The sequence below is a fragment of the Sciurus carolinensis genome, chromosome X, assembly GCF_902686445.1.
Source record: "Sciurus carolinensis chromosome X, mSciCar1.2, whole genome shotgun sequence".
In the NCBI taxonomy this organism is placed as follows: domain Eukaryota; kingdom Metazoa; phylum Chordata; class Mammalia; order Rodentia; family Sciuridae; genus Sciurus; species Sciurus carolinensis.
In genome coordinates, this window is record NC_062232.1 from 89,435,921 (window position 1) to 89,454,194 (window position 18,274).

Genomic DNA, 18,274 nt, shown 5'->3' on the forward strand with positions numbered 1-18,274 from the left:
ATGGCTTTGAAGCATCTCCTCTCAGGCTAGCCATCCTCTTGTGCTCTGGGAATGGATCACAGGTAGTCTGACAAGACTAGCTGTGTGTGGTTCAAGTCTTTGTATACCATACCTATAAGGATAGTGCAACATCTCCATGGTGCCAGAGTGAAGCCCTTCTACAGAGACTTCCTGAAGTTCCAAGTAACTTCCCTGAGGGGGGTGGGGGAAAGCAAAAGGAAGTAAATCAGGGTCTGATCAGGAACTTCCTTTCTCCATCCCTTCTGGTGTCCTTCTCTTTTTTTCAACCTCTTTGGTATAGAGGGTGGACATGGTTCGGGGATTAAAGGAATAATGGGACAATCAAAAAATGCAGGCCTTGTAATGTTCAGTACCAAGGCCAGAGAATCCTAAGGTCCAATCTTTTCTATCTCTAGCCCTTGGGATTTTTTACTTTTTATTTTTATTTTTAGTTACATATGACAGTAGAATGTATTTTGGCAGAATATACATACATAGAGTATAACTTATTCTATTTTGGATCTCAATCTTATGGTTGTAACATGATGTGGTGTTACCCTGGTTGTATATTCAAGGCTAGGAAACTTATGACCAGTTAATTCTATTGTCTTTCCTTTTCCTCTCCCTCTCCGTTCCCTTCATTTCCCTTTGTCTCCCTCTCCCTTCCCTTCGTTTTCCTTTGTCTAATCCAATGGATTTTTGTTATTCCCCTCCCCAACCTCTCTTGTTTTGAGTTAGCATCAGTTTTTAAACTATCAGTTGAAGTATATGGGTAATTTCTAAGGTCTCTGCTAGGCCTAACTGGATTTCCATAAATGCAAATTTAGTGAATGTACTGATAGAAGCCTAATCTGCACACCTGCCCCAAGAAGGTTGGGACATTAAGGTAGATCATGGGGAATCCTATGACCACAACAGAGAGACAGATGGCATTATCTTTACTTTAGGACCTCTGTCAGATTTCCTTTTGAACTGACTATCCTCCCCCATACTCACTTACTTCACTTGGAACTCCCTTGCCAATCTCTCCCACTTATATTTGCACCATTAGTTTTCGTTTTTCACTTCAGACCTCTCCCCCCATCCTGCTTTACTCACTGACTGAACAAGATGCAAATACTGCTCTAGCTAGTCATGTCTCAGTGTCAAATTTCACGATCTTCCATTTGTCTGTGTAGGAAATTGTTAAAGGTATTTCACTTTCCAAGAGCAGAACAGGTCATTTGATGTAGCAACCAACAGGGGTCCTGTGGACCACCTTCCCAGTCATTGGCCTTCCCCTATCCCTCAGTCAAACTTCCACAAATACACCCCTTATCTGACTGAGGAACAGGGTCTTGGTCTAGCCACTAGCCCAAGTTATCATTCAATCGTCTATTTATCTATTCATTCAACAAGTTATTTGTGGATAGTCTCTTTGCGTTAGGTACTTGAGTTCAGTTATGAGTAAGACACAAAGTCCTTGCCCTCATAAAACTCATGATCTAATAGGGGCAGATGATCAACAAACAAGCACTTTTATAATCATAAGAGCTATCACTAATGGGTTGCTTACAATGTGCTTGACGCTATGCTAAGTTCTTGAGATGCAGTGACTCATTTTATCCATTCAGCAAGCATATGTGAAAAAGACTATTATTACTTCCCTAGAGCAGGAATAAATAGTTAATCCCTGCATCCTGTGCCCAGACCAGCAGATTCCTAGATGCTTGGCGAACTGCAGGCAAAGACGTTAGCCATAGTTGCCTTTGGCATGAGGTATCAAGTTTAAGAAGGAAATCACCTAGCCCAGGAGCTTCTGGGGGCAGGGTTGACCAGGAAGGATTTCCAGGTAGTCGCTAGATATCCTCAAAATCTCCCCTGGAGCAGTTTCCCTACCCTCATTTTCCTCCCCTTTCTCTCCCGCTCCCCAGTGCCCCACCCCCTTACAGCCCGGTCCCTCCCTCTGGGCCGCCTCCTCCCTGAGTCATTTCCCCTTCCCCGCCCCAAAGACTTTTGCTCCCTCTACGGATCCCTTCCCCGCTGGCAGGAAGTAAAGAAGGGCAAACTGGCTTTGGGAACCAGGTGCATGCTTTCAGCAGCGAGGATGAGAAAGGACTCCTCGCTCCCGGATTCCGAAGGACCGAAATAGAGGAAGTTCCCGGAGGCCGTTCTGCTGACGTTCCTGACGTCCCTGTCGTCTGAAGGCCTGGTGGCTGACTGTGGGAGTTGCCATAACCCCCGCTTCCCCCAGTGTCTCCTGGGACTGGATTGAAGCGGCGGTCCAGTCCCACAGGCCTGCGGAGTTGCGGTGGGTTCGGGTGGGGTGAGCTCAGCGCGCTGGGGAGGGACCTCACTGTTGTGGAAGCTGGAGGGCAGGACGGGTCGGCCCCAGAAACCAGCCATTGCAAGGGAGTGGTGGGGGGGAAAGGTCCCGAAGATGCTGGTGGGAATGGGGGCGTGTGCAAGGGGGCCAGTAGGTGTGGTGAGTGGGAAATGCATGTGCGCGGAGGGACGTGGGGAGGTGGGTGCTTATGTGTGGAGGCGCCTGTGTGCGGGGATGTGTATGTATGTGTGGAAATGTGTGGTGGTGATGTGAATGTACAGTGATTTATACAGGTGCGTATGGTGACTTAGGTATGTTCCTTCGTGGAGAGTGTGTATTGGAATTTCTGGGGACGCTTGTGTGACTGTGTATGTGTATGGAGCTGTGTGAGGCAATTTATATGCGTGCACCTGGTGCGTGCGTGGGGGTGCCGCGTGCGCGGGGGTGCGTGCGTGTAGGCGTTGGGGGGGGGGGGTAGAGGTGAGAACCGAAAAGAAAGCTGACCTACACAGCAGGAGCAGGGACTGACACTGCTTGTGCGCACAGGCGCGACCTAGGTAAAGATGTCACAAAACCTCTGGCTGACAGAGCTTGAAGTCATGATTCTCAATATTTTATGGGGGTGGGGGAGTGGGTGGGAGGGTGGACACGGACCTATTGGAAATCTGGGGAAAACTCTTGATCGTCTCCTAAAAGAAAAAAAAAAAAAAAGGTCCGCAATTTGCATATAAGTATACAGGGTTCGTGGGCCCCCTGTATGACCATTTCTGGACTCCAGATTATGATCTAAAGGGGAAGAGCAGATCCAAATAGGTTACTTTGATACTTGTCATTGTATGTTTTGATTTCGTGAGAGCAGAAATGAAGCATGACTGAGCTGTTCTCTAATCTTTCTGTGGTCCTGTTCTTGGCTTGCTGTGGTTTACACACTAGGTGAGCTGCTCCTGTGGGACATACTGCCCTCAGAATGAGGGGGAGGTTAAAAAACATGATCACTCCCCTGAGTAAGCTTGAGGAGACCTGATTGTGATACATTGTATGCAAAGCGCTCCCTGAGCGGGTCATGGGGTATCATTAGCTTTAGTGCTTTACTTTTCAATTTTTACTAAATAAGTTTGGAGCAAAGATTTTCGTTGCTTCCCTACGGTACCCCTCTCCCTAATTCTGGACAGGCAGTGGGTAATGTGAAAAGTAGGAATCTAAATTTGGGACTTTGTTGGGTGACTAGGAGACAACAGACTTGGATTCTGATCCCATCCTTACCATTAACTGTGTATAAACCTAAGTAGTTTTCTTGATCTTCCCATGCCTCACTTTCCTCTTCTATAAAATGGGATAGTAGCTCATGGGGTAGCTGAAAGTATAAATATGACTATAATGAATTCCCAGCACATAGAAAGCCTTTAACAAATGGCAGCATACCTAGAAACATGCATATATATGTATACAGTGGTCTGTAGGAATCCTGGGAGAATTGGCTCCAGGGACCCCAGTGGATACAAAAATTCTCAGATGTACAAGTCCCTTATATAATAAAATGGTGTTATATTTGCATGTAACCTATGCATACCCTCCCGTGTACCTTAAATCATCTCTAGAGTATAGTGCTTGATGCAATGTAAATGCTATGTAAATAGGTTTTATGCTGTAGTAAGGAATAATAATGAGGAAAAGAGCAGTGAAGCTGTTAACAACAGAGTGTTTGAAGTCAAATTGAAGTGATACACCTTGGCACCAGACTGGATAGGGAGTGAAGCTGCTGTGGTTTAGATCTGGAATGGCCCCTAAGGGTTCATGTGTTAAAGGCTTTGGTTGCTGGCCTGTGATGGAACCTATAGGAGGTTCAGATACAGCACCCCCCCACACCCCACCTGCCCCGACCTTGGCTTCTGGGGATTGAATTCAGGACCTCACAGCTGCTAGGCAAATGCTCTACCACTGAGTCACATCTCCAACCCAGTACAGGCTTTTTAAAAATATATTTCTTAGTTGTAAATGGACACAATACCTTTATTTTATTTATTTATTTTTATGTGGTGCTGAGGATCAAACCCAGTGCCTCACATGTGCTAAGCAAATGCTCTACCACTAAGCTACAACCCCAGCCCCTAGTACAGGTTTTTAAAAGAATAGTTTCAATCCTTGATTAGTCAAATGCACAGATATGGAACCCATTAATAAGGAGGGCTGACTGCATAAATATACACCTATAAAATATATAATATGTATATTTCCTAAGAAGTTAAGGTAAACATTTTATTCTGAGAGAAGGTATTGAATTGATTTCATTTTGGTTTATTCTAGGCACTCCTAATTGTGCATCCTCAGCCAAAGTCAACTTGGATTCAGCCTGTAAAGTCACACACCTGAAGTAAGTGGGATTTTATTTTGAATTATTTGCAATGTTCAGGTTCACCATTAATTCTTACCTGATTTGCTGTTTTGTTTTCCAACCCTTCACATTTGTCTGCTTTCCTCTCCTACGTTCCTCAATTGTACCCTACTCCACCACTGTCTAGCTGTGTCACTTTTTTATAAGTTGCTTCTTTAAGTACTTTTCCTTATTTGTAAAAGGGATCAGTGATGTCATTTACCATGTATAGATTTTGTGAAGAGTAGAAGAGATGATGCCTGTAGATTGGCCCATAGTAATTGCTCAATAATGGTAGAGTAAAAATGGTAAGAGCAGTGAAACTGCTAACAAGAGTGGTTGAAGTGGTACATTATGGCACCTATACTGGGTAGGGAGTGAAATTGCTATGGTTTGGATCTGGAATGTCCCCTAAGGGCTCATATGCTTTTTTAAACTCCTTTTTGAAAATATTTTTTAGTTGTTGATGGACATTTATTTATTTATATGCAGTGCTGAGAATCAAACCCAGTGTCTCATATGTACTAGGCAAGTGCTGTACAACTGAGCTACAACTCCAGCCCCTGGGCTCATATGTTAAAGGCTTGGTTGCCAGCCTGTGGCTCTATTGGGAGGTGGTAGAACTTAGAGGAGGTGGGTCCTAGTGAAGGAAAGTTAAGTCATTTGAAGCATGCCCTAGAAATGTTGGGACTTCCCCTTTCTGTCCCCGCTCCTTCCCTATTACCTTCCATCTACACTACTGACCTTTCTGCTATTTATATATATGTATTTTTAAAAGAGTCATGTGGTTTTTGAAAATTGATAGTATACTGCAGGAATTCCTTGTCTACTCAATGAGTGTCTTCAGGTTATCAGTGCTTTCCCTCTCTGACAACCTCTGCTAGGGAGATTCAAATATCTCTGTTGGGAATTACCAATTCTCCCTCTGGCTAGGGACTCCTGGGCTTTCCCCCTGGTAGGCACATCCCAGCTCTTCTGAGTTTGTTATATGTAATTTGAGGATATGTTGATTATTGTCTCTTTTTCTAAAGTTTGATGGGAAAGTATCTTTCATCTTGATAGAAGAGTGCTTCCGCTGCCCACTGAACTAAAGCATACCCGACACTGCCACATCTGTTGCCTTTATTGATTCATCTTCTGTTTCAGGAACCAATATTTTGGGGTTTCTTCTGGATACTAGCTCATTGAGTTACCTTCCTACTTTTTCTTGTTTCCTTACCTCAGTTTGTCACTGCAGAATTACTGACTTAATTCACTCTTGGAGAGCTGCTACAACACTGTGGATTCATCTTAGCTGCCATCTTTATATATTCTTATGTTGATGGTTATTTTTCACTTTCAGGTTATTGTGAATAAAGCTACTATAAACTTTTTTGTATAATTCTCTTTGAGGACACATGCTTTTATTTTTCTTGGGGGAATACCTAAGAATGGAATTGTCAGACAGGTGAATGTTTACTTTTTTGAGAAACTTCTACACCTTTGTACCATTTTACTATTTCATCAACTTCCTCATAATTATTTGGCAGTTTCAGTATTTTTCATATTAACCATTTTGGTGAGTGTGAAATGCTACTTCATTGCAGTTTTAATTTTGATTTACCTGATTACTAAGGATCTTTTTTTGTGCTATTGGCCATTTATATATCTTCCTTTGTGAAAGATCTCTTCAAATATTTTACTCATATTCTTTTCTTTTCATTGTGGCAAATATATATAACAAAGGGATGGGGAAATAGCTCAGTGGTAGAGCTGAATTTACATAAACTATATAGATCTTAAAATGTGACATTTTTCCCATTTTTAGGTATAGCCATTAGTGGCATTAAATTCACATTATTGTGCAACTATCACTACCATTAATTTTCATCTTCCCAAGCTGAAACTCTGTTAGCATTTGTTATGGTTTCAATATGTGTTGTTCCCCAAAGGCTCTTCTGGGTAGCATGCAAGAACATTTAGAGGTAAAACGATTAGGTTATGAGAATATTAACCTAATGAATGGATTAATCCACTGATATGGATTAACTGTTAGCTATAGACAGGTAGTGTGTGACTGAAGGTAGTAGGTCACTGGGGGCATGACTTTGGGGTTTATATTTTGTCCCTGGTGAGCAGAGCTCACACTCTGCTTCCTGGTTGCCATGTCCTGAACTGCTTTCCTCAGCCATATCCTTCTGCCATGATGTTCTGCCTCACCTCAGGCCAAAGGCTATGGAGCAGATCATGGGCTGAACCTCTGAAAACCATGAGTCAAAATAAACTTTTCCTCCTTTATGTTGTTCTTGTCGGATACATTTGTCCCAGTGATGCAAAAACTGACAAAAACACCATTAAATATTTATTCCCTATTACTCTTTCCCCCAGTTCCTCACAAACACTATTCTATTTTCGAAATTATGAATTTGACAACTCTAGCAATATAAAGGAAATCACACAATATTCGTCCTTTTGTGTCTAGCTTATTTCACTTATCATAATGACTTCAAGGTTCGTGTATGTTATAGCACGTGTCAGATGCTCTATCCATTTTAAGGCTGAATAATATTCCATTGTTTGTATATACAACATTTTGTTCATGCATTTATCCATTGATGAACATTTGGGTTGTTTCCAGTTTCCAATTTTCTTTTTTAATTGCATTTTAAATTAATTTCATTCAATTGATATTGATTTCTATTCTCAAACCATAAAATTCATCCTTTCAAAGTATGCATTTTAATTATATTGACTATTTTTACAATGCTGTACAACTATCAACACTATATAATCCCAAAATATTTCCTACACCCTACACAAAAACCCCATACTTATTTGCAGTCACCACCAATTTTCCTTTATATCCAGTTTTTTGCAACCACTAATCTACTTTCTTTATCTATGGATTTACACATTTTAGGTATTTCATAGCAATGGAATCATACAATATGTAGCCTTTTGTTTCTGGCTTCTTTTACTTCACTTAATGTATTTCTTCTTTTTTTATCAGAGCATCATAATTATAAAGAGTAATTGGGTTAATTTTGATAATATAATACATGCAAGGAATTTGATTTGAATCCCCATATCCCCCCTTTTCCTCCCCTCCTCCTTCCCTCTATTCTCCTTCCTCAACTTTACTAATTTTCCCTTCTTCTACATAGACATAATGGTGAAACTCCCTTTGGTACCATTATATATGAATATGACATAATTTCGTTAAATTCATTCCATTTATCTTCCCCTTTCCCTTCTTTCCTGCCATATTCTCTTTTTCCTACTCCACTGATCTTCCCTGTATCTTTATGATATTAGATCCCTTCCCCAACCACATTCTTTCCTTTGTTTTGCCCTAGCTTCTACATATGAGAGAAAACATTTGACCCTTGATTTTTCTGAGTCTGGCTTATTTCACATAGCATGATGTTCTTCATTTTTGTCCATTTTCAGGTAAATGCCATTATTTCATTCTTGTTTGTGGCTGAGTAAAACTTCATTTTGTACATATACCCCATTTTCTTAGTCCTTTCATCTGTTGATGGGCATGTCGGTTGATTCCATAATTAGGCTATTATGAATTGTGCTGTTATAAACATTGAAGTGACTGTATTGCTACAATATGGTATATTATGTGCAGTATTGCTATGATATGGTATACTATGATATATGGTATATTATGATATACCAAGGAATGGGACACCTGAGTCATATGGTGCTTCCATTCCTAGTTTTTTGAGGAATATCCACACTGCTTTCCAGAATGGTTGTTCTAATTTGCAGTCACACCAACAATGTAAGAGTGTACCTGTTTCCCTACATCCTCACCAGCATTTATTATTAGTCATGTTCTTGATAATTACCATTCTGCCTGAAATGAGATTAATGCAAATCAAAACTACACTATGATTTGTGCATTTCCCTAATTATTAGAGATGCTGAACATTTTTTCATATATTTTTTGACGATTTGTGTTTCTTCTTTTGAGAATGTTCTGTTTACTTATTTTGCCCATTTATTGATTAGGCTATTTGGGTGTTTTTTGGCATTGAGTTTTTTAAATTCTTTATATATTCTGGAGATTAATCCTCTATCAGAAGAGCAGCTGACAAAGGTTTTATCCCATTCTGTAGGCTCTTCACTCTATGAATCATTTCCTTTCTTGTACATAAGCTTTTTAATTTGATGTCATCCCACTTACTAAGTCTTGTTTTTATTTCTTGAGGTTTAAGGGTCTTGTTGAGGATGTGGGTACCAGTACCTATGTAATGGAGTGTTGACCCTGTGTTTTCTTCTAGCAGTTGCAAGGTTTCTGGTCTAATTTCTAAGTCTTTGATCCATTTTGATTTGACTTTTGTGCAGTGTGAAAGATAGGGATCTAAATTCTACATATGGATATCCAGTTTTCCCAGCACCATTTATATTAAAAAGGCTCTTTTTCCCCCAAAATATATTTTTAGCACCTTTGTCAAGTGTCAGATGTCTGTAAAAATTTGGGTTTTTCTGTCTTCTATTCTATTCCATTGGTCTTCATGTGTATTTTGATGCCAACACCATGCTGTTTTTGCTACTATAGCTCTGTTCCTGATTTCTTTCCCAGATGAATCACTGTTGGAGTATAGAAAAACTATTTATTTATGAGTATTGATCTGGAATCCTGCTACTTTGCTAAATTCCTTTATTAGCTCTAGAAGCCTTCAGGTGGAAGTTTTTTGGGTCTTCTAGATATGGGATCATGTCATCAGCAAACATTGATTATTTGACTTCTTATTTTTCAATATTTATCCCTTTAATTTCATTCTCTTGCCTGATTGCCCTGGCTAGATTTTCGAGAACTATATTGAATAGAAGTGGTGATAGTGGGCATCTTTATCTTGTTCCTGACTTTAGAGGAAAAGCTTTCTGTTTTTCTCTGTTCAGTATGATGTTGGCTATAGGTTTGTATAGCCTTTACAATGTTGAAGTAAGTTTTTTCTATTCTTAGTTTCTCCAGTGTTTTTATCATAAATGGTTGGGATATTTTATCAAAGAACTTTTCTGCATCTGTTGCAGTGATCATGTTTCTCATTCTGAATTCTATTTAAGTGGTGAATTACATTTATTGATTTGTATATGTTGAACCAACTTTGCATCCCTGGTATGAAGCCAACTTGATAATGGATTGAATCCAGGGGCACTTAACCCCTGAGCTACATTCACAGCCTCTTTCTGTTTTTGATTTTGAGATAGGGTCTTGCTAAGTTGCTTAGAGCCTTGATATGGTAAATTGCTAGGCTGGCTTTGGACTTGAGTTCCTCCTGTCTTAGCCACCCAAGCCTGGCATTACAGGTGTTCAACACCACACCAGGCTCTCCTTAATATGTTTTTGAATAAGGTTCCTTATATTTTATTAAGGATTTTTATATATGCAAAAATCATGGTGACATTTATCTATTGTTTTCTTAAATGAGTCTTTGTCTGGTTTTGGTATCAGGGTTATATTGGCTTCATAGAATGTGACTTGGTGTGTTTTTTTTACTTTTAAGTTTCATGGAATAATTTGAGAAAGCCTGGGGGTTAGCTCTTCTTTAAAGTTCTGGTAGAGCACTGTTGAGAATCCATCTGGTCCTGCACTTTTCTTTGTTGGCATTCTTTTAATTGCTTTTTCAATTTCATTATTTCATATTGGTCAGTTTAGGTTTTCTGTATCTTCCTGGTTCACTTTGGGCAAGTCATATGTGTCTAGAACTCAATTAATTCTAGATTTTGCAGTTCATTGGAGTATAAGTTTTCAAAATAAGTTCTTTTCAAAGAATCAACTCTTTGTTGCATTGATCCTGTATATTTTTTCTCAATTTCATTAATGTTGGCTCTGATTCTTATTATTCAATGTCTTCTACTTATTTTGGAGCTATTTTGTTTTTCTTTAAGGCTTTGAGATGGATCATAAACTTATTTATTTGGGATTTCTTCATTTTTTTGAAGTAGGAACTCAATGCAGTGAATTTTCATCTTATGCAGATTTTATACTGTTGCCAATATTTTGATTATGTTGTAGCTTTGTTTTTATTTGTTTCTAAGAATTTCTTGATTTCCTCATTTCTTCTTTGATCTAGTCTTCATTTAAAAGAGCAATTTTTAATCTTCATGTGTTTATGTGGATTCTATTATACTTCTTGCTGTTGATTTCTAGTTTCATTCCATTATGTTCCAATAGAATGCATGAGATTTTATTGATCTTTTTGTATTTGCTAAGACTTATCTTGTGACCTAGAATATGGTCTGTTTCAGAAAAGTTCCATGAGCTGCTGAGAGGACGGTGAATTCAACTGTTTTGGGGTGAAATATTCTGTAGATGTCCATTTGTTTCATACTATTATTTAAGTTGGATATATCTTTATTGATTGTATGCTTTGATGACCTATTGGTGTTAAGGGTGTGTTTAAATATCCCAATATTATTGTATTAGGATCTTTGTGAAATTTAATGTCAAGGATTATTTTTAAAGTAACTGCGCATATTGACATTTGGGACATATGGATTTACTGTCATTATATTAGCTTGATAGATTGTTCCCTATACCAGGATGTAATGGCTTTCTTTGTCTCTTCAGACTAATTTTTGCTTGAAATCAGCTTTGTCAGATTCAAGGATGGCTATTCCAGCTTGTTTTTGAACTTCATTTGTGTTAGATAATTTTTTCTATACTTTTACCTTCAGTCTGTGTCTTTACCTATGAGCTGTATCTCTTTCAAACAGCATATAGTTGAATCTTGCTATTTGATCCACTTTGCTAGTCTATGACTTTTAATTGCAGAGTTGAGATTGTTTATATTCAGTATTATTATGGACATGAGTTTATGTTATGCTGCCATTTCGGTTTTTTGTTATATTTTGTTCTATCTTGATTCTCATTTAGCTGATTAGTCTTCTATTGATCTTCATTTATTTGACAGTATCAGATTTTGTTTTGGGCATCCTCTATGTGCAATTTGTCTTTGAGGCTTCTTTGTAGTGCTAGTCTGGTTGTCATGAATTCTTTTAGTTTATCTTTGTCATAGAAGCTTTTTATTCTCCTATCAAATATGAAAGATAGGTTTTTCTGGGCATATCAATCTTGGTTGGCAATTGTTTTCTTTTAGAGCTTGGAATAGCTCTTTCCAGGCCTTCCTTGATTTTAGTATCTACCTTGAGAAGTCAGAAGTGAGCCTTATTGGTTTGCCTCTAAATGTGACCTGATGTTTCTCTCTTACAGCTTTTAATATTCTTTCATTTTATAAACTTTACATAACACTTAGACAAGGCTTAGACAGATATAGTTCTCAGATGCATACATATACCTAGTCACATATATTTAGGTTGTCAACTCTATTGTTATAACCTAAATAACAGTTATTTGTTTAACCAGTTGCAAAGTAATCATTTAAGACTTTTAACAGGTGCAAATCCTGCCGGGTGCATCAGTGGTGCAAGCCTGTAATCCCATCAACTTGGGAGGCTGAGGCATTAGGATGGCAAGTTCAAAGTCAGCCTCAGCAAAAGCAAGGCATTAAGCAAATCAGTGAGACCCTGTCTCTAAATAAAATACAAAATAGGACTGGGGATGTGGCTCAGTGGTCAATGCCCCTGAGTTCAATCCCTGGTACCCCCAAAACAAAAACAAAAACAAAAACAACCAAACAGGTGCAAATCCTAATTCCTTTAAGACTTAGTTTCCCCAAGTAATAAAACCTAACAATTACAAGAAAATTATCTTGATAGATAAGAGCAAGTTGGTGTTTCAGACTTTGTTTCATATCAGTTAAAATTCAAATAACTTTGATAATTATAGCCAGTTTAATCACAAACTTTTTGAGATTTACGTTCTGTAAACCTTCAGCAACTTACTTAGATGTGCACAACTTGTTAACATCCTTAGTTTTGCCCTTTTTCATCTTGAACTTTAGCACAAGAATATTACTTTACCAGACAAAATACTTTCTCATCCAGAAACATTTTTTATCTTCAAATTTTCCTTATTAAAATATTTCCATACCTATAACTTATTCTATCTTTTCTAGTTTCAGATACTTTCTTTATACTTTCTTTATACTCTGAACACTCCTTATAAATGTTATTTGCATTTAATTTACACAACAGATTTCATCCCAGGAGAGGGTTGGACAATCCAGCATATCCAAAAATTGTGGCTTAATCTTTTTTCTCCCAGGTTTCATTTAAGTGATTGGAGCACAGGATTGTTTTGAGCCTGACCTGTCTGTCTTATCATTATCACCACACCATCAACTTTAAGTTTTAAGTTCTCCACTGTCAATTGTACCCAGAGGCTTCTTTTGCATCTTTTTTTATACTGGTCATATTGATATGCAATGGAGGAGGCCCTTTCTATCCTTTTCTTTAGGCTTCTTTGAAGATCCTTTTGCAGAGGCTACCTAATAAAACATGGGTTGGCCTTAGTTTCTGTCTTTTTCCTTTCTGGGTGTAGTCATTTATCCTGCCAGACTCCCAATGCATATAGTTTGATGGGATACTATTTTAGCAAGAACTGCTTTGCCCCAGTGAATGGATATTCCCTGACCAAGTGGAGTATCCTGTCTGATCCCAAATGGGGAGACTGTTTCTGGCCTAGGTCATAAATTATCAGTGCTGAAAACTACTACCACATCCTTTGTGACCAGCAGCCTCCACCTGCCATGGGCAAAAGGGGCTGGAAAGCAGGGCAGAGGACAGGTTTCTTTGGCCATTTTTCTAAAGTTCAGGCAGCTTTTCTGGGATTTTTTTTCTAGTTTAGGGCTGGTGTCCTTGACCCACAGTGAGATGATCTGAGGCTGCCTGGGCCAGGCTGAGAAACAGTACTGGGAGTGCCAGGACTGGATTTAATAGATTTAATCTTTTTATAATCTTTTCTTCTGGTGTCCTGCTATCCTTGTACACTAGAGGCAGTGACTTTTGACACCTTCAAATTAGTTCCTGACTGTTCAAACTCCTTATCATGCAACTGCATAAATGACTTTACATACAGAATCTCTTTCCTATACTTTACCCCTGACAGACCAACTTCAACTTCAAAATTGTATAATCCAGAAAAACCATTCAAAGGTCAGATTGTGTTACAGTTAAACAGTCTTTCTCTTAGATAGACTTATACCTGTAGGTGACCCATTCAGCCAGATCTCTCTGCTCAAGTGACTACTGGTAAGATCAATGCAGTATGGCCCATGTCTTAAAGGGCTAGTACAGATACAAGAAGCAAAAACACAGATGAGAGAGGATCATCGAAACCAGGCTGACAGATGGGAACCTTTAAAACAGACAGACCTGCACATACAAACTTCTTCCACTTGCTTTACCTTTGATAGACCAACTCCAAATGCAAGATTGTATAATAATGCAGAAAGCTATTCAAAAGTCAGATCATTACAGTAAAACATTTTCTTAGACAGGCTTATACCTTTTGTTGGCTCTTTGTAGTTTATGTTACCTTTGACATACCAACTCCAATTGCAAGATTGAACAAAGAAACACAAAGAAAGACAACCTGAGTGGATCCCAAAAACCATGACCAACAGACGAGAATCTTTAAAACAGACCAGCCAAGATATTTCCCAAGAGACTTCTGAAAGATCAATGCAGTATTGTCCATGTCTTAAAAGGTGCAGTTACAGATAGAAACAAAAACACAGACGGACAACCAGAGGGAATTCCCAAACACAAGGCCAACAAACAGTTGAGAACCTAGAACAGACCAGAAAGGAGGAAATATTCCTAGGTTCTCAAGTCTCACTTAACCTTGACTCCTTGGCGCCACAGATATCTCCACAAAGAGGGACCAGCTGTGTGGAATCAAGTGTTCTGGTGTGCACACTGGGGTCTTACCAGATGACCAAAGTTGTCCCAACTTTCCTGAGTACAGTTTCCTTTCTCTCCAAGTGAACCACAATGGAGTAACCTGTACCATTCAGGGAAAGAAGGCAGGAGTTCCCTGAAGCAAAAGGAACTTTGACAGCTGCTGGGATGTTTCCTCAGTTCCTCCCTTTATTCAGAGGAAGGGCTCCTCTGGTGTACCTGAGGCAAACTCCCCTGTCTCCTAACTCTCCTGCAATAGTTGGCTCTCAACAAGTTTGCCAGCACCATGAATCCTCAGCATGGAAGTGGGGTTCCTTGGAGGGCCAAGTCTGCCCAAGAAAGCTGGAGTGGGGCCTGCTCTCAGGTCTCACCTGGGGTACCAAATTTGTTACTGAAAATTCTGTCCTTGTCCCAAATGCCAATCCAATAACAAGTACACATATACAATACTCATTGTATACATATATCACATTTTATCAGTTTTATCAGTTGATGGACATTTGGGTTCTTCCCATGTTTTGCTGTTGTGTATAGTACTGCAAGGAACATTGTTGCACAAGTTGTTTGAATACTAGTTTTCAGTTCTTCTGAATATGACTTAGATGTGGAATTGCTGGGTCATGTGGTAATTCAGTTTAATTTGTTGAGGAATTACCAACTGTTTTCCACAGTGTCCATACCATTTTATGTTTCCACCAGCAATGTATTAGGGTGTTAGGATAACTTAGGTTTTCTACATCCTTGCTATTTTCCATTTTAAAAATTGTAGCCATTCTAGTGGATTTGAAATGGATCATTAATCAGCCATAAAAAGGGAACAAAGTACTGATATATGGTATATCATGAACGAAACTTGCAAATATGTGGCAAGTCAAAAAAGCCAGATGCAAAAGACCATATATTGTAGGACTGCTTTTACATAAAATGTTCAGACTAGACAAATCCTTAGAGACATAAAATAGAATTGTGGCCACCAAGGACTAGGAGGAGAGGGGGAATAGGGAATGTCTGCTTAATTGGTGCAGTTTTTCTTATTGGGGTAATGTAAATGTTTTGGTATTAGTGGTGATAGTTACAAAACTTGGTGTATATACTATAAAACATTGAATCGTACACTTTAAAAGGGTAACTTTATGGTATGCTAATTATGTCTCAAATTTTTGAAGTACAGTCTCACTTTAGGCCTGGGAATGAGGATTGATCTTTGAAGTTTTATTGCATTTATCAGTAATCCTAACAGAAGAACAATCAAAGAACTAAATGAATGTTTTTCCAAATATCAAAAGGCTCTAAGCATCATTAATCATCAGAAAAATAGAAATGAAAAACACAATGAGCTATCACTTCACATTTGTTAAAATAGTTTTATAAAACAGGAGAAAACAAAAGTTGGTGAGGAATGATAAAAAGGGAACCCTTGTATTCTGTTCCTGGAAATGTAGATTGGCATATAACCATTGTGGAAAACAGTATGAAAGATAATATTAAAAGTAATATTAAAAAATATAATATTAAAAAAAGATAATATTAAAAGTAGATTTGCCATATGATCCAGCAATCCTTCTTCTGAGTATATAGTCAAAGGAAATGGAATTAATATTTTGAAGACATTTCAGCACACTCACATTCATTGCAACATTATTTACAATAACCAATAAGGCTGGAAAATTATACTGTCTCTCCTGTTTTTGTTAGCATGCATCGTGTACAGTCATCATGTAGAGTTGTGCAGTTTGTTGAATGAAAAGGCATGCAGCCAAAGATGTGAATGGGGACTGAAATTATCCTATACTCTGTTCTAACCTGTGTATTCTATGGAAACAACCTAAGTGTCTGTCAATGGATGATTGGATAAAGGAAGTGTAATATGTAATGGAATATGATTCAGACATAAAAGAAAGAAATCTTCACATTTACAAAATGGACAAACCCATAGGACATTATACTGAATGAAATAAACCAGACACAGAAAGACAGATACTGTATAATTTCCCTCGTATGTGGAATCTAAAAAAGTCAATCTTAAGGGCTGGGGATGTAGCTCAGTAGGTAGAGTGCTTGCATCACAAGCACAAGGCCCTGGGTTCAATCCCCAGCTCTGCAAAAAAAGAAAAGAAAAGAAAACAGAAAAAAAAGTCAATCTTACAGAAGCACAGAGGAAAGGTGGTTACCAGGGGCTAGGGGTTGAGGGAAATGGGAAGGTGTTTAAAGAGTATGCTTTCAGTTACAAGATGTGTAGGTTCAGTGGATCTAACATGTAAAACAGTGACTATATTTAATACTGTATTGTATACTTGATATTTGATAAGAGAGTAGATCTTAAGTATTTTCACCACAAAAAGAAAAGAAAAACTAAAGTGACTGATATTTAAGCCTGATTGTGGTAATCATTTTATAGTGTATGAATGTATATCAAACCATCACATATACATTATTTATGTAGTTTTTGTTTCTCATTTATACCTCAATAAATCTTGGAAAAATTCTAGTGTCTCCTGTATTTTGGGCAGCATGCATTTTGTAGAGTCACCATGTAAAGTTGTGCAGTTTGTTGAATGGAAAGGCACACTTCCAAAGATGTGAATAGGGACTGAAATCATCCTGTATTCTGTCCTGACTTATGTGCCCTAGGTTGGTCCTGTCTTGTCTCACAGGAAAGCATATCATTTCATCATTATATTATTCAGCTACCCAGAAGAGACAATCTTATTTGTTTTCTTCAAGATAATATATTTTAATACCTTACATAAATATTTCATAAATTCTAGTGGAGATCCTAGTACAATGGATACAACTTTCCCATTCTGGAATTTGAGCCATCTCTCAGCCTTTTCTGTAGCTAGGACTAATATCCAGCAATAAAATATCTCCCCCCAAATTCCTCCAAAGTATGTTAACTTTAATTCAGTCTCACATATAACTTTTATATTAGAATTCTTTACTTGCATATAACATAAATTGATTTGCATATGTTAATCAAAAACAGGGCTATTTGGAAAGATACTTGGTTGATCAAATTCAAATTGAAATGCTGAAATTCAAGGCCTCAAGTTCAGGAACCAATGAGCTTGAGTCATTTTGGTAGTAGAACCCCAGTCCCTACAATCTTTTTATTAAGTTTAAAAGTTCAAGGATGAGGAATCTGATTATTCCCTACAGGGATTGTAATCTCTTATTAGAGCAAAGGTGAGTGAAAGAATGCAAGATGAATAAAACAATAGTAATCAAAGGAGGTAAAAACAGAGAGGAGTCAATATCTAATTGGATATGTTGAGTAAATTTTTAAATGTATAAATTAGAATCTCAGAAGAGAGACCTAGACTGGAATAAACAATTAGGAGTCATAAGAATAACTGAAATAATGGACAAGACTTAGATTGCCCAGGAAAAGAGTGAGATACCATGCACCTCTCCATCTTCTTCATCTAGGGCAGACACTGTTACTGGAATAATTTTTAGCCAGAGAACTGATTATATTTAGTGGTGCTGGGGATTAAGTCCAGGGCCTTGCATATGCTAGGCAAATGCTATACCATTAAACCACATCTACATCCCAAGGATTGATTTTATCTTGAGAAAGATAATGATATTCCTAGAGATTGGGAAAATAATCCAAAATGTGTGAATATGATTTTATCCTGGAAACATTCCGTATCATAGGAATGAAATTATTATGTATAAATAGAATATGCCTTCTTTCTGTCAAAGTTATAATAAATGACATCTTATTTCTTTCTCTTAACATTTACCATTTGTATTATACCCGGCCCTGTGCTAAGCATTTTATGAATGCCATA

At 38.1% G+C, this 18,274-nt stretch overlaps 1 protein-coding gene across 3 annotated transcripts in view; it reads left to right on the forward strand.

Annotated features, from left to right (window-relative positions):
- The first annotated feature begins 2,036 nt into the window (after positions 1 to 2,036).
- The window catches only part of LOC124972521 (NACHT, LRR and PYD domains-containing protein 12-like), a 54,952-nt gene continuing 38,714 nt past the window's right edge, over positions 2,037 to 18,274 (forward strand). For all 3 annotated transcript variants that reach the window (XR_007106473.1, XR_007106472.1, XM_047536961.1), the window contains exons 1-2: positions 2,037 to 2,290; positions 4,610 to 4,676. The gene's annotated coding sequence lies outside the window, so the exon portion shown is untranslated. The remainder of the gene's footprint in view (positions 2,291 to 4,609; positions 4,677 to 18,274) is intronic.